General features: G+C 42.7%; 1 protein-coding gene across 1 annotated transcript in view; it reads right to left on the bottom strand.

Annotated features, from left to right (window-relative positions):
• The window catches only part of LOC307046953 (MAM domain-containing glycosylphosphatidylinositol anchor protein 2-like), a 128884-nt gene that overhangs the window by 104226 nt on the left and 792 nt on the right, over positions 1 to 23866 (bottom strand). The window lies entirely within an intron of this gene.

Raw genomic sequence — 23866 nt, 5'->3', positions numbered from 1 at the left:
TGTTATGATGTGTAAAGACTGATATTGTTATAATCGTCTGAAACTGTTAAGTCATGATGTGAAACGGTTAACAAAGAAAAAGGGAAACTCAAGCTGCTGCTACACTTTATTTTATGTATCTAAAATTAAACACTTTCAAGATGCACATATTTTCAAAAGCTATTTGATTTATTTTCTCTATTTTATTTTTAAATGCAGCCCGAGAGGAACATTACTCATATCCACAGTATTTTACTGTATATCTGTAAAGTTCAATGTTAATTGACAATAAATATTGTTGTTTATGAATTGTACTTTCTTTATTTGATTGGCAGTCAGTTGTTGATTACATGCCGACGTTGATAAAGCTACAGCTACTTCAATATATATCACACTAATTCATAAAGCAACTTAGACATTTTGATGTTCCGGACCTTTGCATGCGGAGATTTTCTGTAACTGGACCTCGTTGCATTTTAGTTGAATACCCCTGTCTTAACCTATATCTTTATTTATATAACTTAGTTGTCACGGTTTGTGAAACAAGCAGGACCCAAATGCAGATATGAACTGAAACTTCCTTTATTTCAAGGCTATGATAGATAGATAGATAGATAGATAGATAGATAGATAGATAGATAGATAGATAGATAGATAGATAGATAGATAGATAGATGGATAGATTGATAGATAGATAGATAGATAGATAGATATACAATGACAAAACAGAACACTCACCGCAGAACTAGTCAGGGAACAAGACGAACCGACCAAGACAGACAGACAACCCAGAACTTAAATACACACAAGACTCAATCACACAACAAGACACAGGTGAGGAGGGAGGAGAAAACACAGGGGCCCAGGTGAACATAATCAGACCATTAGACACACCAGGGAAACTAATGACAAGAGGAAAACACAGGGAGAAGGACCAGACAATAACCCAAAGGAAAACATGACATGGAAAACAGCAAAAACACCCAAACCTACAAAACTATAAACGTGACATAACATGAGAATCGTAACATTAGTAGCTAATAAGCTAATCTGTAAAGCAACTAAAGCTGTAAGATCATGACGTGGAATAAAGAGGACCACATTTGCCCTGTAGTGGCGTCAAAGTATAAAGTAGCCTAAAATTAAAATAAAAGTATCTTGAAACTGTACTTAAGAACTGCACTTGCCCTTTTTACCACTGCCCAGGTGCATGCTGGGCTGCCGAAAGCTGGTGAAGATGAAGTCGTGCAGAGCTGTATTTAAACGTGTATATTCTAGCAATGTTAAGATTCTAGAGAGACTCGAAAACAAAGCTTTTTGGAAGTTATAGTATTCAAAACGGTACTTTAGATGTATTCAAATGTGTGAGTGCAGATGAGAGGGATGGGGTAATGAGTGCTGAGTCATCATGAGTGATTTCATCAGATATTTCAGATGTTATTTGCACTTTTTCTTCTCCACGCTGCAGGACATACAGTTTCTCTCAGCAGCTCATCTGACTAATCATGTTCAGTAACGTACTCCGTGAATCACACACACACACACACACACACACACACACACACACACACACACACACACACACACACACACACACACACACACACACACACAATGTATATCTGTGTGGTGACTTCCTCCAAATGAATCACAGCCAAACATCGAGTCAGAGCGAGAAACATGATCAACGTGACACTCTGAGAATAGAGTGCTGGAGGGAGGACGTCTTTTTGTAGAAAGGTAGCACTGGTTCCCTGAACAAAAAGCCAACGGGATGTTTCCATTGGATTTATGATTGTAGAACATTTAGCAAACAAACGTTTAAAACATTTAGTTCAGACTGATTATCTTTATAAATGAACACCACTCTTATGTTGTTTGAGGTGCAAATGCAATCTCCCTCACTTGCGTCGTTTCCCTGCGACTAGTCCCTCCTACCAAGGGAGCACGGAGAGAAGCAAGGAAACCACGAGAAGCAAGGAAATGAGTTTTAAGAGCAATGGGACGTCCTTTCCTCCGGAGCGTCACGTGAAGCGACATCCGTTTGTGATGACGCCGCACAGCTGATCGTCTGACAGCAGCCAGATCAGTGAATGCGCTGCATCGTCCAATCAGTGAGCAATACACAGTAAGGGGGCGGGGCGAGTGTCTGAGGATATCACCGGAGGATGATCTGGTGGTTCCTCGGTTATCACTCCTCGCTCCTCCGGCAAAAATAAGGCCACTGCGCAGACAAATCAACCTCCGGTGAGACCGAGCCTGAGGAGCGAGGAAATTAAAAATAACCGAAGTGAGACTCATAGTGATTTTAAATCCTAGAGTGGCATATTTACTGACGTATTTTATATCGAGGAACACATCATTAAAATCTCTTCTCGAAAACCTCAGGGTACAATTGTTTTTCAGAAGGAGGATTTTGAGTTCAAATATTTTCTTTTTTTTGGTTCCTCCTCTCGTTTCCTCCACTTGTTTCCTTTCTGACATTTCTTCCTAAATGTTTTCTTTCCCTACTGTCTTGTTTTCCATCCTTTGCTTCCTCCTCTCCTTTCGTGTTTCCCTGTTTTGTTTCCGTCTTTTCTGAACTGTTTTCTATTTCCTCTCAATTCCTCATCTTATTACTTTATCTCATCTCTTGTTTCCTCCTCATCTTGTTTCCTTCTCTCCTGACTTGTTTCTTCCATCCTTGTTTTCTCTCTTGTTTCCTCCTCATCTTGTTTCCTTCTCTCCTGACTTGTTTCTTCCATCCTTGTTTTCTCTCTTGTTTCCTCCTCATCTTGTTTCCTTCTCTCCTGACTTGTTTCTTCCATCCTTGTTTTCTTTCTTGTTTCCTTCTCATCTTGTTTCCTTCTCTCCTGACTTGTTTCTTCCATCCTTGTTTTCTCTCTTGTTTCCTCCTCATCTTGTTTCCTTCTCTCCTGACTTGTTTCTTCCATCCTTGTTTTCTCTCTTGTTTCCTCCTCATCTTGTTTCCTTCTCTCCTGACTTGTTTCTTCCATCCTTGTTTTCTTTCTTGTTTCCTTCTCATCTTGTTTCCTTCTCTCCTGACTTGTTTCTTCCATCCTTGTTTTCCCTCTTGTTTCCTCCGCATCTTGTTTCCTTCTCTCTTGACTTGTTTCTTCCTCCTTGTTTTCCCTCTTGTTTCCTTCTCATCTTGTTTCCTTCTCTCCTGACTTGTTTCTTCCTCCTTGTTTTCTTTCTTGTTTCCTTCTCATCTTGTTTCCTTCTCTCCTGACTTGTTTCTTCCATCCTTGTTTTCTCTCTTGTTTCCTCCTCATCTTGTTTCCTTCTCTCCTGACTTGTTTCTTCCATCCTTGTTTTCTCTCTTGTTTCCTTCTCATCTTGTTTCCATCTCTCCTGACTTGTTTCTTCCATCCTTGTTTTCCCTCTTGTTTCCTCCTCATCTTGTTTCCTTCTCTCCTGACTTGTTTCTTCCATCCTTGTTTTCCCTCTTGTTTCCTCCTCATCTTGTTTCCTTCTCTCCTGACTTGTTTCTTCCATCCTTGTTTTCCCTCTTGTTTCCTCCTCATCTTGTTTCCTTCTCTCCTGACTTGTTTCTTCCATCCTTGTTTTCTCTCTTGTTTCCTCCTCATCTTGTTTCCTTCTCTCCTGACTTGTTTCTTCCATCCTTGTTTTCTCTCTTGTTTCTTTCTCATCTTGTTTCCTTCTCTCCTGACTTGTTTCTTCCTCCTTGTTTTCCCTTGTTTCCTCCTCATCTTGTTTCCTTCTCTCCTGACTTGTTTCTTCCATCCTAGTTTTCTTTCTTGTTTCCTTCTCATCTTGTTTCCTTCTCTCCTGACTTGCTTCTTCCTCCTTGTTTTCCCTCTTGTTTCCTCCTCATCTTGTTTCCTTCTCTCTTGACTTGTTTCTTCCATCCTTGTTTTCTCTCTTGTTTCCTCCTCATCTGGTTTCCTTCTCTCCTGACTTGTTTCTTCCATCCTTGTTTTCTCTCTTGTTTCCTTCTCATCTTGTTTCCTTCTCTCCTGACTTGTTTCTTCCATCCTTGTTTTCCCTCTTGTTTCCTCCTCATCTTGTTTCCTTCTCTCCTGACTTGTTTCTTCTATCCTTGTTTTCCCTCTTGTTTCCTCCTCATCTTGTTTCCTTCTCTCCTGACTTGTTTCTTCCATCCTTGTTTTCCCTCTTGTTTCCTCCTCATCTTGTTTCCTTCTCTCCTGACTTGTTTCTTCCATCCTTGTTTTCTCTCTTGTTTCCTCCTCATCTTGTTTCCTTCTCTCCTGACTTGTTTCTTCCATCCTTGTTTTCCCTCTTGTTTCCTCCTCATCTTGTTTCCTTCTCTCCTGACTTGTTTCTTCCATCCTTGTTTTCTCTCTTGTTTCCTTCTCATCTTGTTTCCTTCTCTCCTGACTTGTTTCTTCCATCCTTGTTTTCTTTCTTGTTTCCTTCTCATCTTGTTTCCTTCTCTCCTGACTTGTTTCTTCCATCCTTCTTTTCTCTCTTGTTTCCTTCTCATCTTGTTTCCTTCTCTCCTGACTTGTTTCTTCCATCCTTTTTTTCCTCTCTTGTTTCCTTCACATCTTGTTTCCTTCTCTCCTGACTTGTTTCTTCCATCCTTGTTTTCCCTCTTGTTTCCTCCTCATCTTGTTTCCTTCTCTCCTGACTTGTTTCTTCCATCCTTGTTTTCTCTCTTGTTTCCTCCTCATCTTGTTTCCTTCTCTCCTGACTTGTTTCTTCCATCCTAGTTTTCTTTCTTGTTTCCTTCTCATCTTGTTTCCTTCTCTCCTGACTTGTTTCTTCCATCCTTGTTTTCTTTCTTGTTTCCTTCTCATCTTGTTTCCTTCTTTCCTGACTTGTTTCTTCCTCCTTGTTTTCCCTCTTGTTTCCTCCTCATCTTGTTTCCTTCTCTCCTGACTTGTTTCTTCCATCCTTGTTTTCTTTCTTGTTTCCTTCTCATCTTGTTTCCTTCTCTCCTGACTTGTTTCTTCCATCCTTGTTTTCTCTCTTGTTTCCTCCTCATCTTGTTTCCTTCTCTCCTGACTTGTTTCTTCCATCCTTGTTTTCCCTCTTGTTTCCTCCTCATCTTGTTTCCTTCTCTCCTTCCTTGTTTCTCCCACTCTTGTTTTATCTTCTCTTGTTTCCTCCTCTCTTGTTCCTTCCCGTCTTGTTTCCTCCCTTCATCTCCTCACTCCACCCTCGTATCTTTGAATGGCTCATTTTAAGAAGTCATGAGCAGGAAAGAACAGGAACATGAAGGTTCATCCTTTAGAGAGCTATCGCTGTGTGAACTTAGTGTGTGCCGCACGACAGAGTTTAACTTCCTGTGTCTCCCAGAGATCCTTCACATCGAAAGGAACACGTCTTCAGGCGCTTCCTCCGGGGAGCGGAGCAGCCGTTTGTTACAAACAATAAAAAGTGAAACTTGAGCAGCTCTAACTTTTAGACACAAAGAAACCTGAAGAGTTTTTTTCTTCTTAAATTGTTGTCTTCATCCTCTCTTTTTGTTCCTTCTCTCCTTTTGTTTCCTTTTCCATCTCTCTTGTTGTTCCTTCTCTCCTTTTGTTTCCTTTTCCTTCTCTCTTTTTGTTCCTTCTCTCCTTTTGTTTCATTTTCCTTCTCTCTTTTTGTTCCTTCTCTCCATTTGTTTCCTTTTCCTTCTCTCTTTTTGTTTCCTTTTCCTACTTTCCTTTTGTTTCCTTTGCCTTCTCTCCTTTTGTTTATTATTCCTACTCTCCTTTTGTTTCCTTTCCTTCTCTCCTTTTGTTTCCTTTTCCTTATCTCCTTTTGTTCCTTCTCTCCTTTTTTTTCCTTTCCTTCTCTCCTTTTGTTTCCTTTTCCTTCTCTCCTTTTGTTTCCTTTTCCTACTCTCCTTTTGTTTCATTTTCCTTCTGTCCTTTTGTTTCCTTTTCCTTCTCTCCTTCTGTTCCCTTCTCCTTCTCCTTCACTCTGAGTTTAGGTCCTCTGCCTCTGCTCTTGTTTCCTACTATCTTTCTTGTTTACTCTTCTCTTCTTTCCTTCTCTCATATCATTTTCTCATTTCCTCATTTCCTCTTCAATTAGTTTTGATGTCTTCCTCTAGTTTCCTTCTATTGTCTCCTTATCTAATTTGTCTCGTTTCCTCTGCTCTCCCCTTCAAGGTGCCCTCCTCTCTTGTCTCCTTTGGGTTTTTTTCTGCTTCCCTGTCAGTTGAAGTCCTCTGCCTCTCCCTGTTTTCTGTGTTTCCTTGTTTCCTCTATTCTTTTTTTCTCAGGTAAAGTCATCCTCCTATACTCCCTTGTACCCTCCTCTATTTGTTCCTTTTCTCCAATCTTCTTCCCTCCTCTCTTCTCCTTTCCTTCTTCTGTCTCCTTCTCATTTGCTCTCATGTCCTCTTCTCTTGTCCTTCTCCTGCTTTCTTGTTTCCTCTGCTCTCCTGTTCCCCTCTCTCTTTGCTTATTCCCTGCTCTCCTGTCTCTTCACGTTGTGTCCTTTTCCCTCTCTCAGTTAAACTCTTCCTCGTCCCCTCCATGGAGCACTTGCTTTTCCTCAACTTGCCGGGCCGAGCTGGAGGTTCCAGAGTAAATCCAAACAGACATGTTGATTAATTTCTTCCCCCAAATGTTTAGTGGAACAGAAAAGAGGCTGTCACAGTGGCTGGTAGACAAACGGAGATGTTCTCTGAGCCGTGAAGTGTCACTCTGCTGTCTCCCACTTCACTCCTGACAAACAGGCAGCGCCAACCCGCAAAACAAACGCACCAAGACCCGGATGAACACGCAGTCTGACAGCCAGGGGTCAGAGTTCAGACTGTCAGTGAGTATACTCTGATAAATGTACGGTTAGGGGGTGAGGGATGGGAAGCCAAATTCAATTCCTTCCTCCTCCTCCTCTCGTGGAGCAGCCGGTCGACAGGAAACAGGAGGCGGGCCAAAGCGCTCCCATTAATCTGCCGCACTCCATCCTCATTACCACACATTAACACTTATTAACACAGTAAACCCTCAGCTAATGGCTTGATAAACACAGGAACACACTGGGAAAAAGAGGGCGGGGGGGGGGGGGCAATGTTGGTGTGAACGGTGTTTCCTGTGTGTGAGGAAACAGCTGGAGGAGAAGGCGGTAATTAAAAAACTATTATAATTGATCCCAATTTCCAACAGAAGGTAAAAAGAGAGCGGGTCAAATGTGCAGAGTTAATGGTTTCATTAAATTGGGAAAAAATATGTAGATTTAAGTCTGCACAACACACACACACACACACACACACACACACACACACACACACACACACACACACACACACACACACACACACACACACACACACACACACACACACACACACACACACACACACACACACACACACACACACACACACACACACACACACACACACACACACACACACACACACACTGATTAAACATTAAAAAGTTGTATCCAATCAGAGCAGCATTCCTCAACTACTTGATTCAATACGTTTCCAAAGATCTCAGCTGACAACAGATCACCAAATGACCTCACATTCGAACACTTGAAGTTGTTCCGCAGTACGGTGGCCCAGAGAGCTCAAGGCAAATTGACGCACAAGCGAATACAAAAACATCTTCACTAACTTGACAACAATTGATGCAGCAATCAGAGGACGCTCTGCAGGAAGTCATCAACACAACGGAAAGCGTTCCTAGGGGAGGATGAAGAGTGATGCACGCAGCAGGAGCCTGACATGCTCCACAGAATGTTTCAAAGGCTTTTCAGTGTGCGCAGATTTGAGCGTTTTAAAACTTTTGAATGATGTTTTGCATTTTGACATGATTTTGAAAGTCTTAGTTCAAGTTAATAAGTTTAATTTCAAATCTACGTCTGGAAGATTTCTGACATTCTAAATCCATCTTTTTTCAAACACATTTAAGGATATTATCCCTTTATCTTTTTGTAATCCTCCTCTTTATTGTGGTTTTTCCGGTTGTTGTGGGGCCTCTTGTTTTTCCTTTTGCTGCGAGGGTCTAAAGCCCGGACACACCAAGCCGATGTTGTCCGTCGATGGATGTCAGGCCGACGATGAGCGTCCTGTCGCCCTCTGATGGGTGTGTGCCGCACCGTTGTGTCTTTTCGGCCGTGCCGACGCCTTTTTGGCCGAAAAACCAATCGGCCAAAGGCTGTCGGTCAAAGAAATCCCTCCTATTGGCTGTTCAGCTAGCGAATCAGTGCATGAGAAGCGAAACGGAAGTGAGGGACCCAAACAAACTATTAAGAAGGCAAATCTGAGATTTCATTGAACTCCAGCTCTCGACACAGGTTGCCCCGTGAGCTTCTCGCTGTGGAGTGAAAATGGAACACACTATTTGTTGTTTGTTTATATCACGCTGTCTGTTCTTCTTCTCTCGATTATCACACAGCCTGTCTTCCAGTTGTTACCTCTTTTGAAGCACGAATACACACTACCGCCGCCTGCTGGTAAGGAGAGTTACGCCCCATCCACACAGCAGCTTTAAAAAAATCTTCCAACGCTTCTCTGCCCATTGACTTTGAATGGGGGTGACGTCACTTTGCCTCGCTTTTCGCCGAACTGCATTGTGGGGAAGCAAAGCAAAGATTTCCAGGATTTCCAGGATTCAAAAGTTGAGCAATGTTCAACTTTTGAGCTGGAAGCGTCAGCCAATCAAATCCTGTTTATGCAAATCTGACAGTACAAGCGCTAGCCAATCAAACCGCGTGCAAGCTGGGAGAGCCAGACCGCAGTTCATTTCCTCATATTCCAAACGAGAAATTACGTTAGCGAATCACCCGGTTCTTTACGACCAGTCCCTAATAACTTACCGGGATACAAACCGGAGGAACCAGGCATGGAGGGAGGTGGCAGAGACAGTGGGTGAAACTGGTAGGTTTTCGCCTGTTTGGGGAGTTTATATCCAGTTTACTTCGTTTTAACATTGCTATTGCTTTGTATGTCGGGGCGGGAGATTCATGTGCTTTAATAATAATAATAATAATAATAATAATAATAATAATAAATGGGATTTATATAACGCTTTTCTAGACCCAAAGACGCTTTACATTTCGAGTAAGGTCGACAAACAAAACAAGAACAAAAACACAAACAAAAACAAAAACAAAAACAGAAAAGCAGTCAGGAGGATGTTGGTTCAGAGGGGGGAGGGGCGGGGCTTTGTCGTTGGTCGCGTTGCTCGCAAAAAGTCCCCAAGCTTTCAGACACGCCCACCTCCAAGATTTTCAAGATTTTTTCAAAGCTGCTGTGTGGACGGGCCGTTATTGCCACTCACGCATGCGTAGTTCGTACGTGAAACTTGGCCGTCGGCTGAAGTCTTTGCGGTGTGTTCAAGTGCGACTGTTGGCAGAGACGCGAGGCGACGCAACAGCCGGTTCCTTCTGTGTGAGTTCTTTGGTGTCAGCTTGGTGTGTCCCTACCTTAAGGGCAGAGGGTGTAGTAAAAACCACCTTAGACTGATGTGTCATTTGTGAAAGTGAGTTATAAAAATAACGTTTGATTGATTGATCTATTACCCATTGTTTTGCTTTTTGATCAATTAAGTGCATCCATATTGGTGGTTTAAATGTAGGTGTGCGTCACTGTACTTCGGTGCGTAGTATTGTCCCTGTTGTTGTTCTCCGACTTGTGTATCTTAAGCTATTTTTCCCCTCTTTGATCTAATAAAGATAAGTTATTTTTCCTGTCACATAAACTCAGCTGAACTTCACGTCTCCAGCCCCCCCCGCTGAGACTCGGAGGCTCACAGAAATCTTGATCTCCCTCTCGGCCCGCAGGATCCGGATTATAGGAAACTTCAGGATTATACGAGGCTCTCCCGCTCGATGACAAACAGCAGCAGCAGACTCCTGGCAGCAGATGCACAAATAACAGCCCGTAGGAGTTCTTTAGTGTGATTCAGACTGTGACAGTGATGAGTGGAGAGATGCAGAACGTCCTGTAATCTCTCGCTCACATCCACACAACACGCACACAAATGCTCACTGGCTTAGTCAAGAAATGCAGGAAATACTGAAGAATGAAACATGAGGAGGAGGAGAGGGAAGATCTATGTCGTACTTTAGTTCTACACGCTATCTACAAATCTGTTTACTATACACTGCGGTTGTTTTCAGGTGTCTTCCAGGCATACAGTGATTTTAAAGTGTTTTTCTATTTGCAAAGTGTCAAAAATGAGGGAATAAATATCTGACTATATTTAATGTTGGGGTTTTAAATGTTGCTGTTTTTTTCGTTATAACCTAAAGTAGTGACACTAGTATTTATTTTTTGAATAATCCTGATTATATTTGAGTGAACTTTCTTAATGTTTTATTTCTAGGTTATCACTTTGTCATCAAGGGTCCTCCCCCCCAGATCCAGCTGTACGAGTGGTGAATACGCTTCTCTTCTTTAGAATAATTAACAAAATAATTGCGTGACAATGTCAAGAAAGGAATTATTCTTGCACCAATTTTAAACAGACAAAAACAAGTGTGTGTGTGTGTGTGTGTGTGTGTGTGTGTGTGTGTGTGTGTGTGTGTGTGTGTGTGTGTGTGTGTGTGTGTGTGTGTGTGTGTGTGTGTGTGTGTGTGTGTGTGTGTGTGTGAGGTATAAAGAGATCCGGACCCATCTGCTACCTGTCACCTTCAGTTACCCCATCCCTCACTGTGTGTCAGAGCTGTCAATCAATGAGTGTCTGTGTGTGTGTGTGTGTGTGTGTGTGTGTGTGTGTGTGGGTGTGTGTGTGTGTGTGTGTGTGTGTGTGTGTGTGTGTGTGTGTGTGTGTGTGTGTGTGTGTGTGTGTGTGTGTGTGTGTGTGTGTGTGTGTGTGTGTGTGTGTGTGTGTGTGTGTGTGTGTGTGTGTGTGTGTGTGAGATACCAGGAGTTAAACAACAAGTTCATCGGATCCAGAAAAGGTAATTCGGTACTTTTTATTTTATGGATGGTGGGATATAGTGATGGCGTACTGGAAAAAGCTGTTTTATATTATTGCAGAAATTAATCTTTGTGGCAAACAAACGTTTATCATGATACTTTGTGATTTTTTAAGTAAAAAGCTAATGTTGGGCTATAAAGGAACTACAGCACGGTCACATGACTTCACGTCATCACCGCTAAGCTAAAGGTGGCTAATGTTGGGCTATAAAGGAACTACAGCACGGTCACATGACTTCACGTCATCACCGCTAAGCTAAAGGTGGCTAATGTTGGGCTATAAAGGAACTAGAGCACGGTCACATGACTTCACTTCATCACCGCTAAGCTAAAGGTGGCTAATGTTGGGCTATAAAGGAACTACAGCACGGTCACATGACTTCACTTCATCACCGCTAAGCTAAAGGTGGCTAATGTTGGGCTATAAAGGAACTAGAGCACGGTCACATGACTTCACTTCATCACCGCTAAGCTAAAGGTGGCTAATGTTGGGCTATAAAGGAACTACAGCACGGTCACATGACTTCACATCACCACCGCTAAGCTAAAGGAGGCTAATGTTGGGCTATAAAGGAACTACAGCACGGTCACATGACTTCACGTCACCACCGCTAAGCTAAAGGAGGCTAATGTTGGGATATAAAGGAACTACAGCACGGTCACATGACTTCACGTCACCACCGCTAAGCTAAAGGTGGCTAATTTTGGGCTATAAAGGAACTACAGCACGGTCACATGACTTCACGTCACCACCGCTAAGCTAAAGGAGGCTAATGTTGGGCTATAAAGGAACTACAGCACGGTCACATGACTTCACGTCACCACCGCTAAGCTAAAGGTGGCTAATGTTGGGCGTAAAGACGTTTTGTCGTCTCATTTAGACACTTGTTAGCAACCGCTGTTTTTAAATTCACTAGTGGGGTATTTACTGGCGTATTTTATGGCGTTGCACAAACGTTAAAGTCTCTTCAGCTTGTGTTAACCACAGATTTCAAGACATGGCGACCGGAAGTGGAAAAATGCTAACTCATTTCTGGGTTTTATGACTTATTCCTGCAACTCTCCGAATGTTCTGTCGGAGCTACAATCGTTTTTTTTTTTAAGGAATAGTAGAGTCAATGAAAATGCATCTGAAATCTGTGCTTATCTACAGTACTTGAGTACTTAGTTACTTTCCATCACTGCATTCAGACCACAGAGAGATGAGTCAGCAGGATGTAGTTGTATAATGTAGCAGTGCACATAGCGGCCTGTAGTGGGCGCTGTGAGCTCCTCACACTGTGTTTGGTCTGGTGTTGTTCCCAGAGAAGCAGCCAAACAGTGAGTGAGCGGAACACTGACTGTCTGTGTTTGACCTTTTCCATCCAAATGAGCTGTAACTGCACATTGTTCTGAGGAGAGTTCATGAGGCAGAAAATGAGCCCATATGCCTGTGAAATCACATCATATCATGACGACAAATCAGACAACACATGTGACGGCCAGAGTCTGCAGCGACGACAACATCAACACACGCTGGATCACTCTCTCTGTCTGCAGGCATCAGCTGCCTCATGAGGAGGAAGATGAGGATGATGATGATGATGATGCAGCCAAGCGCTCACATGTCCTCTGTGCTGTGACTGAGTGCTGCAGAAACGTCTCGGCCTGGAAACTGTATTCTACAGAGCTATTGATACAAATCAGTCGGAGGCACATTCCCAAGAATCACAACGATGTTCTCCTCGAGACCCGAGCCCAGTTCCAGAGTCCTGCTGATGATTTGAGGGGGGGTTATCCCCGAAGCTAGCAATAACCAAAAACTCCAGTACTGGTTGACTTCAGGTGGGCTGACCTTTAAGCCGCTAACACACTGTGCGGTCTTTGACAACGTATCGCCGCTTTTACAAGACGGACTAGCTTCGTCCGCTTTGCCTTTTATTCATCTTTTTGGGCTTCATATTTATTTGAAATTCTTGTTTTCACTTTGAGCACCAGAGGAATATTCATGCTCTTACACTTTGTCTGAATTAGCTTCACCGCTCAGTTTGACAGCTGAAGAGCGAGGACGACGAAACATCCATTTTCCAACAAGGACACTGCTCGAAGAATTCTCTTTTCAGTCTTTGTTATGCAGGTTTCTCTCTGAGAACACGGTGAAAAAGAGGTTTCTTCTTCAGTTTCCACATTGGCCTCAGCAGCACTGAAATGAAAAGTTGACATTTGTTAAACTCGGAACACCCGGAGCAGCCGCACAAAAATGGTGGAGCACTCGGCGCTGGGTGAAGAACTTTCTCTTGAGTCGCTCGCATGCATAGCGCTCACTGCTCAACGGAAACAACTGAAAAAAGTCTCGAGCCCTCAGAAAAAGGCAGGCCAGCTATTTTTGAGCTCAACAAATACTTGTATTACCGTCATTTTGGATACATGTACCGAATGTGCAGCAAACATCGTCACATGCTCACAGCGATTTGAGAACCAAGCAGCAGTTTAGACCCCAAAGAAATGTAGTTTTCATTGAAGAAAAAAACAAATTTGAGTTGGACTCGAACACTTTAACCTGGAAAGGAGTTTCCTGTCAATGCACTCATTGATGAATTAACCTCATTCTGATATATTTACAAATCGCACAGAAACTCAATTTAAAGATCGGAATCGGTCTGTCCCCATCATCTTCCTAGGGTAAAACAACGCACAGATGTTGCATCCTAATCCTCTCTTTCTTTCTTTCCTTCCTTCCTTCCTTCCTTCCTTCCTTCCTTCCTTCCTTCCTTCCTTCCTTCCTTCCTTCCTTCCTTCCTTCCTCCCTCCCTCCTTCCTTCCTTCCTTCCTCCCTCCTTCCTTCCTTCCTTCCTCCCTCTCTCTCTCCCTCCCTCCCTCCTTCCTTCCTCCCTCCCTCCTTCCTTCCTTCCTTCCTTCCTTCCTCCCTCTCTCCCTCCCTCCCTCCCTCCTTCCTTCCTCCCTCCCTCCCTCCCTCCTTCCTTCCTTCCTTCCTTCCTTCCTTCCTTCCTTCCTTCCTTCCTTCCTTCCTCCCTGCCTCCCTCCTTCCTCCCTCCCTCCCTCCTTCCTTCCTTCCTCCCTCCTTCCTCCCTCCTTCTTTCCTTCCTCCCTTCCTCCCTCCTTCCTTCCTCCCTCCTTCCTTCCTCCCTCCCTCCCTCCCTCCCTCCCTCCCTCCTTCCTTCCTTCCTTCCTCCCTCCTTCCTTACTTCCTCTGTTGCCTCCCTTCAGACAGACCTCCCAACAGGAAGAGGAATTATGAGTAAAAGGTTGCGTTTCAACGGGCTCAGAGACGTCAGCACACTGTGTGAATGTAAGTAACAGTGTGTGATGTAATACGCCTCCTCCTCTCCCTCTAATCTGTAACATGTAAGATTACAGATAATCTGAGCGTGTCCCCTGACGTCACAGGAAGCACTGTCACCACGCTTTCATAACGGTGTGTCGGCATCTGTATGGAAGACGCTGATATTAAAAAGTGATTTCTAGCTGATCGTGCTGCAGGTGGGATCTCAGTGTGTGGTCGACACAACAGTCACGTTTTGTCTTTCCTTCTAACGATCAGTGAGCGACACATCTACAGAACAGAGGAACAAACATGTTGCTGATAAAGTTTGATAAACCAGGAAATGCTTTATCTGAATCAGAAACGTTCTAATTAGATGACATTGAACATCTGAGAGCTTTGAAGATGAAAATTAAAATGGGTTTCTTTGTCTTTTCCCGGTGTTTAATGTAACATATGAAAACCAAATGCAGGATCTTAAAAGTATTGTAAGTAAAAAAAGCTTTCGTGATTTAACCTCAAATTGCTTTGATGTCATTTTGAGAATGGTTCAGTCCACAGAGCAAGATGAATCTCTTTCTAGAGATGAGTCATAGCGTTAGTTTCTGTTCAAATGTAAGAGTATAAAAGGTGTGTTTAAAGCCCTTTGCACAGCAGTGATGATGGCAGGTGTTTAACGTACTTAGTAGTTATTGTGAACCACAGGCGGTTATTTGAGCGGCTCCGCAATAAAATGTGTGATTCTTAAGTAACTGTAGCGGTAAACTGGTGTTTGGTGTTACACGGGTTTGATTGTGGTTGTATTAATGCATTTTGCATCTGACAATTAAACATAATAGAATTCAGAATCTGAATTACAAAATTATGAAACATTATACAAATCAAATGATGTGAAGCTTTTATCAAAAATGTCAAAAATACCTAAGAAAGTATAGTGTTCCTGCACAAGATACAGGTGCTGATGGTAAGAATTTGGCAGATTTGATTGGCTGATTGATTGATTGATTGATTGATTGATGGATTGGTTGATTGATTGGTTGGTTGATTGGTTGGTTGATTGATTTGATTGATTGATTGGTTGATTGATGGATTGATTGATGGATGGATTGATTGATTGATTGATTGATTGATTGATTGATTGATTGGTTGATTGGTTGGTTGGTTAGTTGGGGACTAACATGTGAGGGGGAAATTCAAAGGAAGAAACGCCCAAAGAGGATCAAAGCTCCATCACGACTACTGCAACATTACTGCATTTCCACTGATACTACTGCCTCCTTTAAATACTTCATGTAGCTGTACTGCATGTGGACTCAAATACAAAGTCATGTTCTTCTAGAGGTTTCCTTCAGAGGGAGGGAGAAGAAGGACTGATGGTTTAACACAGACCGCACACTAGGGCTGCACGATTTTGGAAAAAACTGATATTGTATGTTTTTCTTCCCCTGCGGTATATGAAAAAATGACAGTTTTTTTTGTCCGCAACCCGTCCTTTCTTGAACTTTAATGCTATACAATTGGTATTTTTCTAGATATATTTAACCGGATGAAGGATTTTTGTCACGGACGTCTGGATCTTCGCCAGAGGAGGTCTTTCCTCCAAGTGGAAATCAAACTCTTTAACTCTTCACCCTTAAAGTGGACCTATCATGCTATATTTGAATAATATAGTGTAGCACCATACCTATATAAGGCATATTGATACTTTTCATTTTTCAAAATACCAAACAGTTTTAGCCATTCCTCATTTCGCTCAATTGAACACTGTCTTTGCATCATGGGCTGATTCTGTGAGAACAGCACCATCTACAGGCCTGGCATATGTACTACAGCGTCTCCAGCGCTTTCCAACGGCAATGTCCGTGGCTGTCTCCTCCTGATTGGTGCAGTTGGCCCAATAGCCATAGCGCCACTTCTGTGATGTCATAGAAGTGTTCAAATCTGGATCAGTCTGTATCAGATCCGTTGCAGCCCCTTTTTTAGAGATTTGGGTATGGAGGAAAATAGAGAGGGTTGAGTTTTCTGACACTTGGTGAGTTCCCTGGAACACCGGGGACACATGTTCATGTAGAAAAGACGTACAAAAGTGCATTTTGCATGATAGGTCCTCTTTAAGTAAAGGGAACTGAGAACTTCCACACCAACACTATGTGCAATATACATATCAATATAATCACTGCAGTACACTCGCTGCTATATATAACTATGTGCAATATTATTATTATTATTATTATTATTATTATTATTATTATTAATAATGCTATGATAACGTGCAGTTAGGTAACTGCCACTGCGTTTTATTTGTTGCACTAGCTACTAAATATTGCTAATAATTGCATTGATTGTGTGACCATCTATGTTTCTATGTTTCATGTTGTCTGTAGATGTTTAATTTCTCTTTTTGCTGCACTTTTAGTGTACAGTTTTGCTGTTGTGCGGCTGTGTTTATTGTGTTTATTGTATTTTGTTACTCTGGCACAACAATTTCCTTCGGGATAAATAAAGCCTTATCTTATCTTAAGCTATCAGAGCAACAAACTGAGCTAGCTCGGTTAGCAGCGGCGAACTGCCCTGGAGAAGCACATGAAACTACTTCAGTGTTTCAACCTTTAATCTCCAGGTCCGTTTGCTTTGGAGATTTGATTGTGATTGGTGTTTGCTGTCACTCACTCAAGAACCCCTGACGCGCGAGTTTTCCTTTTGTAGCAAGCAGCAAAAGAATTGTAACATGACGTGTTTGAGTTCATTTGCCTACTTAATATCAGACGTCCTAAAAAAATAAAATTGCACGTCCTGCGATGTGACTATCACGCATATCGCGATTATCGTCACGACTAGAGATGTCCCGATCCGATCACGTGATCGGGGATCGGAGCCGATCACGTGATTTTCAAAAGATCGGAATCGGGAGAAAAAAAATCGGGGATCGGGATTTATTTATTTTTATTTTTAAAAATACTTTTTTTTAAATTTTGTATTCAATGTTACAAAACAAAAATGACCATGTTCAAGTCTTAAAGTCATCCTGAGGCCTTAGTTTTGGTTTCAAATTACAGAACATCATGTATGTGTTGCTTCTTTGGGGCTTGTTTTCATAGACCTGCTTATTTCTCTCAAATCTGGCAACAGAGTGGGCGCAGTGTCTAATTGTAGCAGTAAGCTAACGAGTACTGATAAGCTTTATTTAGTTTTGATCCAATGCTGCACAACTGAACTGATCCAATGCTGCTGTGAAAGAAAGAAGCTATATCCATGTTGGATAGAATATCCAATTTAAATAAAAAAATAACCTTAAGGGACAACTTCAATGCTTTTTTTTCTCTTAATGCATTGCATAAAGATCGGATCGGGAAAAATCGGTATCGGCAAATTGTCAAAATCAAATGATCGGAATCGGATCGGGAGCAAAAAAAGGTGATCGGGACATCCCTAGTCACGACACGATATATCGAGCAGCCCTAACGCACACAGAGAGCAGAACATCAAACTGTACTCGACTAATAAACACCGAAGACACACAGATCAGTTTACTGGAAGTCCCTCTGCAAATATCACTGAGGCATTACAGTACATGAAACACAATAAAGACAGATAAGAGTACTATAAAGTCACAACCATTTTCTTTCAGGGTATTACAGCCGTACCAAAAATGCTACTGAGATGAAACAGATCGTATTAAAAACACGCTGCAGTTTCAATTAAAGGAATATTTCATTTGTAGAGGGAAGAACAATAAAAGTCAGTACACTCTCTGCTGGCCCTACTTCCACTGAAGATAATGAAAGTGATATCACAAGATAAGATCATAAAATACATAATTAAAGTTGTAGAAGGACTCTGAAGGCTGCAGCAGCCACTGAGGACGCTAAGTATTATTGTTATGTTTCCTGTGAATTTAAGCAACATCTTGGGAGCTTATATTACGACTGGTGGATATCCCAGATTTGTGTTTCAGGCCAACACATACATAAATAGATGAATAAATAAGGTTGAAGTATTTATGCATCATAATTACAGTGCTGGCGGAGTGAGGAAGGCTTTGAAACTCCAATTAAGCTTCCATGTCGGGAAATAAACAACATAAATGAACAAAACTGAATCAATGAAATATGGGGAAAATAATTCACCGTCAAAAATGTTATGTGGGCGGAAGATGTTCAAAAAATCCGCTGAATATAAAATAAGAATTTTAATAAGATGCCTCAGGTGATGCCAAGAAGATGTTAGTGCAACACAGTTAGCAGAGGAAATATTAGAGTTCTGTATCAGGAACATTATTCAGATTAAGGTGTACTAATCCACGAGGGGAAATACAGTTCATCACTGTGGTGTCATTTACATTACACACACACACACACGCACACACTACTATGGGTCTCATGGGGACTTGAACCAGCGACCCTCTGGTTCCCAAGACAAGTCGCTACAGCCTGAGCTACTGACACCTTCCCACAGCACATTACTCTACTAACACCACTTTGATTAATTAGATAAAGAGACAATGGAGTTGTGCAGGAATGATTCCTCTAACACGGAAATAAGTTAGCATTTCACCACTTCCTGTTCCTTCGCCACAAAGTCATCTGTGTCAAGTGTTTTTGGTTCGATGCCTGAAATAAGATATGTGGTTAACACAGCAACGTTTTGTTCTAGAAGAAAATAACCCCCAGGTGATTGTCTGAAGCACGTGTCATAAAAACAGCGGTTGCTAAAAAGTGTCCTCATGAAATGTCTTACAATCATCATGTTGAACATTAGCCGCCTTTAGCTCAGCTGTGGTGAAATAAAGTCATGTGACCGTGCTGTAGTTCCTTTATAGCCTAAAGGTTAAGGGTGGGGTAGGTAAGAATGGAGAAACCAGCTGGAGTGCGCTAGAATTAGAAAATACACAACTGAAAAAAATCTGCCCCTTCCTTCAGACTTCCTTACAGAGCCCCTCCTCCAACACACACGAACGCGCACATGACCAATGAGGGCACGAGATCAGTTTGTACCCAGATGGAAGGCTGACAGGGAGGTAGGCCATCCAGTTACTTTAGCCGGGCTGGCTCAGATGATTGGTCGTACTTTTTACAGCTCCACGGCTTCCACAGATGAGATATTTGTATGTATTGTCAAAGCATTTAAAGTCCTTATCTTACATTAAAAACTTTTTTTGGCAGTTGATTTCTGGGGGGTGTATGCAACAGATAGTCAATGTATGTTTCTTTATTTCATACTGAATAATATGTAAAAAAAGGAAAAATATTAGGTCCAATAAAAAAACTTTGCTTCTGGAAGCAGGCCATTTCGTGACGTCACGTGTGGTTCCCGGCTGCCGCTGTCTGGCTCCCTGCTGCCGTCCGGATCGCACAAATCGCTCCCATTTCTCCCGTAAAACCTTCTCTTTCGGGAACAAATGAACGGTAAAACCATCCCGATTGGTGTTGCTACACCCGCCAACGACACACCTCTTCACCATGATCCGGAAAAAACAAGACAAACTCGGAGATAAACACTGATACACAAAGTTGACATGCGGCTATACCAGCAATGCTACACTGTGTGATGCTGGGACGGGCTGAACTCACCAGGATTCGCGGAACCACACGTGACGTCACGACACAGCACCAAGCAGCGGCAAGTTTGAATCCAGACTTTTCTGGATACCTCTGAATTTGACCCATTTTCCCGATATTAACAAGTGATTTACAGCAAATAGGAAACGATATTCGATCTATATCACGTGTTACTGGAATAAGACCTAACAAGTTAATGCATTTTGAAACAGTTCTATGATCTTTCAGCTACAGTAAATTACGCAAGATAAGGACTTTAATGTATTCATTGCTATCGGGATGTTAAAGGTGGGGTAGGTAAGTTTCAGAAACCGGCTCGAGATACACTTTTTGTTATATTCCATGGAATGCTCTTAACATCCCGATAGTAATGAATATCTGAAGTGCTTCGACAAAAAATCCATAAAAAAATGTCATCTGTGGAAGCTGTAATACTGTAAAAACTACAACCTATCGGTTTAGCCGAGCCGGCTAAACCGATTGGATTGCCGCCCTGTCTGTCAGCCTTCCATCTCGTGCACGCACAAATGTATCTCGTGCCCTCATTGGGCGTGCCGTCATTGGGCGTGCATTGCAGCAGTACTTCAATGAGTCGCCAGCAACAGGCGGCCACTTTCACCATGGCAGAGTTAGGTTCAACATCGTCTACTGGTCGCAAAAAAAAAAATTAACGGAGCAAATTAATAACAAAAAGAAAGTGGAAACTAGGAGAAGTCAAATCAGAGCTGTGTAGTATTGCTAACCTAGATGTGTTTAGCTTTGCCTGATATGTAACGTTACTGCAGCCTGCTCTCGCGGAGGAGGTGCTCTGTAAGGAAGTCTGAAGGAAGGGGCGGATTCTTTTTGGCTGTGTACTTTCAGATTTGAGTGCACTCGAGCCGGTTTCTGAAACTTACCTACCCCACCTTTAAGAGCATTCCATGGAATATAACAACAAGTGTTTCTGAAGGGAATTACCTACCCCACCTTTAATAAATGCTAAAGTGTAAGTATCAGAAACGTGCGTTCACCACTGAACTTATTTTCTGCAATATTCCAAAATCCAATGAAATGATCTGATTGCTTTCTGTCAGGGGAATCCTTGCAGTGCTAACCCCCGGGTCAACCTGAACCACTCTATAGTCCCACATTTCACTCAAGGGAGAACAAGTTCTAAACTGTGGGGCGGCTGTGGCGCAGTGGGTAGTTCAGATCAGGGGATTTTCAGATCAGTGGAGCACCGGTTCAATCCCCCATGACCCCCACTGCTGTCGCTGTGCCCCTGAACGAGACACTTCACCCCAAATTAGCTCCTTAGGGTATGGTCCACAGTATTCAATGTATTACATGGCATATAATGTAATGTAAGGCGCTCTGAGCACTTGGAAAAGCACAAAATAAATACCATGAAGTATTCATTATTATTAATACTGAGCAAACTCAACTGCTGATGAAGACCATGAGATGTGGTCGTAAACTGGTTTATGTAAGAGAGGACCTTTGGATGTCTTTGGTCAAGGAGAAAATACTGTATAGGAGGAGGAGGTATAAAAGAAATATCAGTAGGGAAGTTATTGACCTTGGAAAGAGCGACTCAAGGTCCACTTATGAGCTTTTTAGTTTGGGAGCTTTCAACCACATCGCATTATCTTCAGGGTGGAGGTGGCTCACGTACTATATGTTATATTATGTGATCTACTGTAAGAAAGGGATTCAAGCGATAACAAGATCTATGCTTTAGTCACTTTATGACGGCTGTAGATGGAGACGAGGACATGCAAAGGTGGGAAACATCTTGAGAGGACATTAGGATTTTAAGTACTCAGACCATGTATTTGGAATATGCATAGAAATAAAAAAGTATGATGCAAGCAGAAAAATATGGTGAAGAGACATCCACCAATAAGAGGGTCAGGGGTTCGAGAGTCCATGAGCAAGATACTTAAAAGGGTCAGATAATAAATAACTAAATGTAATGTAAAAAATGACAGGATTAGATTATAAAAAGGAAAACAAAATGTTTGGAGGATTATTTAATTTTCATAATAATAATAGAAACTGTAATAAAGGTCAATCAGAGCTTAGTGTAAATTCCTATAAATATTCCAGCTGTCATGGAGGGTGAAAAAGCAGCAGCAACATCCTGTCAGCCTTTACTGGGACACACAGTCCCAGAGACATGTAGACCTGGAGAGACACAAAGTCCCTCAAACATACCGAGTCCCAGAGACATGTAGACCTGGAGAGACACCGAGTCCCTCAAACATACCTAGTCCCAGAGACATGTAGACCTGGAGAGACACTGAGTCCCTCAAACATACCGAGTCCCAGAGACATGTAGACCTGGAGGGACACCGAGTACCTCAAACATACCGAGACCCAGAGACATGTAGACCTGCAGAGACACTGAGTCCCTCCAACATACGATTCCCCGAGACATGTAGACCTGCAGAGACACTGAGTCCCTCAAATATACCGAGACCCAGAGACATGTAGACCTGCAGAGACACCGAGTCCCTCAAACATACCAAGTCCCAGAGACATGTAGACCTGCAGAGACACCGAGTCCCTCAAATATACCAAGTCCCAGAGACATGTAGACTTGCAGAGACACCGAGTCTCTCAAACATACCAAGTCCCAGAGACATGTAGACCTGCAGAGACACCGAGTCCCTCAAATATACCAAGTCCCAGAGACATGTAGACCTGCAGAGACACTGACTGACTCCCTCAAACATACCGAGTCCCAGAGACATGTAAAACTGGAGAGACACTGAGTCCCTCAAACATACCAAGTCCCAGAGACATGTAGACCTGGAGAGACACCGAGTACCTCAAACATACCGAGACCCAGAGACATGTAGACCTGCAGAGACACAGTGTCCCTGACACATACCGAGTCCCAGAGACATGTAGACCTGCAGAGACACAGTGTCCCTCACACATACCGAGTCCCAGAGACATGTAGACCTGCAGAGACACTGAGTCCGTCACACATACAGAGTCCCGAGACATGTAGACCTGCAGAGACACTGAGTCTATCAAACACACGAGTCCCACAGAGACATGTAGACCTGCAGAGACACTGAGTCCCTCACACATACCGAATCCCAGAGACATGTAGACCTGCAGAGACACAGTGTCCCTGACACATACCGAGTCCCAGAGACATGTAGACCTGCAGAGACACAGTGTCCCTCACACATACCGAGTCCCAGAGACATGTAGACCTGCAGAGACACTGAGTCCGTCACACATACAGAGTCCCGAGACATGTAGACCTGCAGAGACACTGAGTCTATCAAACACACGAGTCCCACAGAGACATGTAGACCTGCAGAGACACTGAGTCCCTCACACATACCGAGTCCCAGAGACATGTAGACCTGCAGAGACACTGAGTCCGTCACACATACAGAGTCCCGAGACATGTAGACCTGCAGAGAAACTGAGTCTATCAAACACACGAGTCCCACAGAGACATGTGACTGCGGTACTGTTCCACACAGAAACATGTGAACCATGATGGCGTCAGGACGTCTAATAATGTCTGTTATCAAGGTACTGCAGAACTACTACAGGCTTATCACACGGATCACTATCACCGTCTTCCCAGGTGTATGTGATCGTTGGAGCACTACCTGTTGTGCCTTCAGGCCAGGCATTAATCTAATATGACTGAATGAGCAACACACACACACACACACACACACACACACACACACACACACACACACACACACACACACACACACACACACACACACACACACACACACACACACACAAACACCAAACAAGTAGTAGCATTTCCACATAGTTCGTAACTTGAGGATTTCCATTTTGTGTCTCTTCCTTCACTCATTCACAGAATTCTATAATTCTTAATTGTTGAAATGGACAACAATTAAGTAAACATATTCAGTGTGAGTGTTTTTGTGTGTGTGTGTGTGTGTGTGTGTGTGTGTGTGTGTGTGTGTGTGTGTGTGTGTGTGTGTGTGTGTGTGTGTGTGTGTGTGTGTGTGTGTGTGTGTGTGTGTGTGTGTGTGTGTGTGTGGGGTGTGTGTGTGTGTGTGTGTGTGTGTGTATTTGCCTACACACACTAAATCCCTCACAAGGTCAAGTTGCTGATGGTGGTTTTCCGGGTTACACGCTGCTTGTGTTGCACTGCGGCCGTCTTCAAACCGTATTCAAATCGCATTAAACGCATATAAATATGTGTAAATG

The sequence above is a fragment of the Notothenia rossii genome (assembly GCF_949606895.1).
Source record: "Notothenia rossii genome assembly, chromosome: 7".
Lineage (NCBI taxonomy): Eukaryota > Metazoa > Chordata > Actinopteri > Perciformes > Nototheniidae > Notothenia > Notothenia rossii.
Note: the sequence above shows the minus strand (reverse complement) of the source record. Positions and strands in the feature narration are given on the sequence as shown.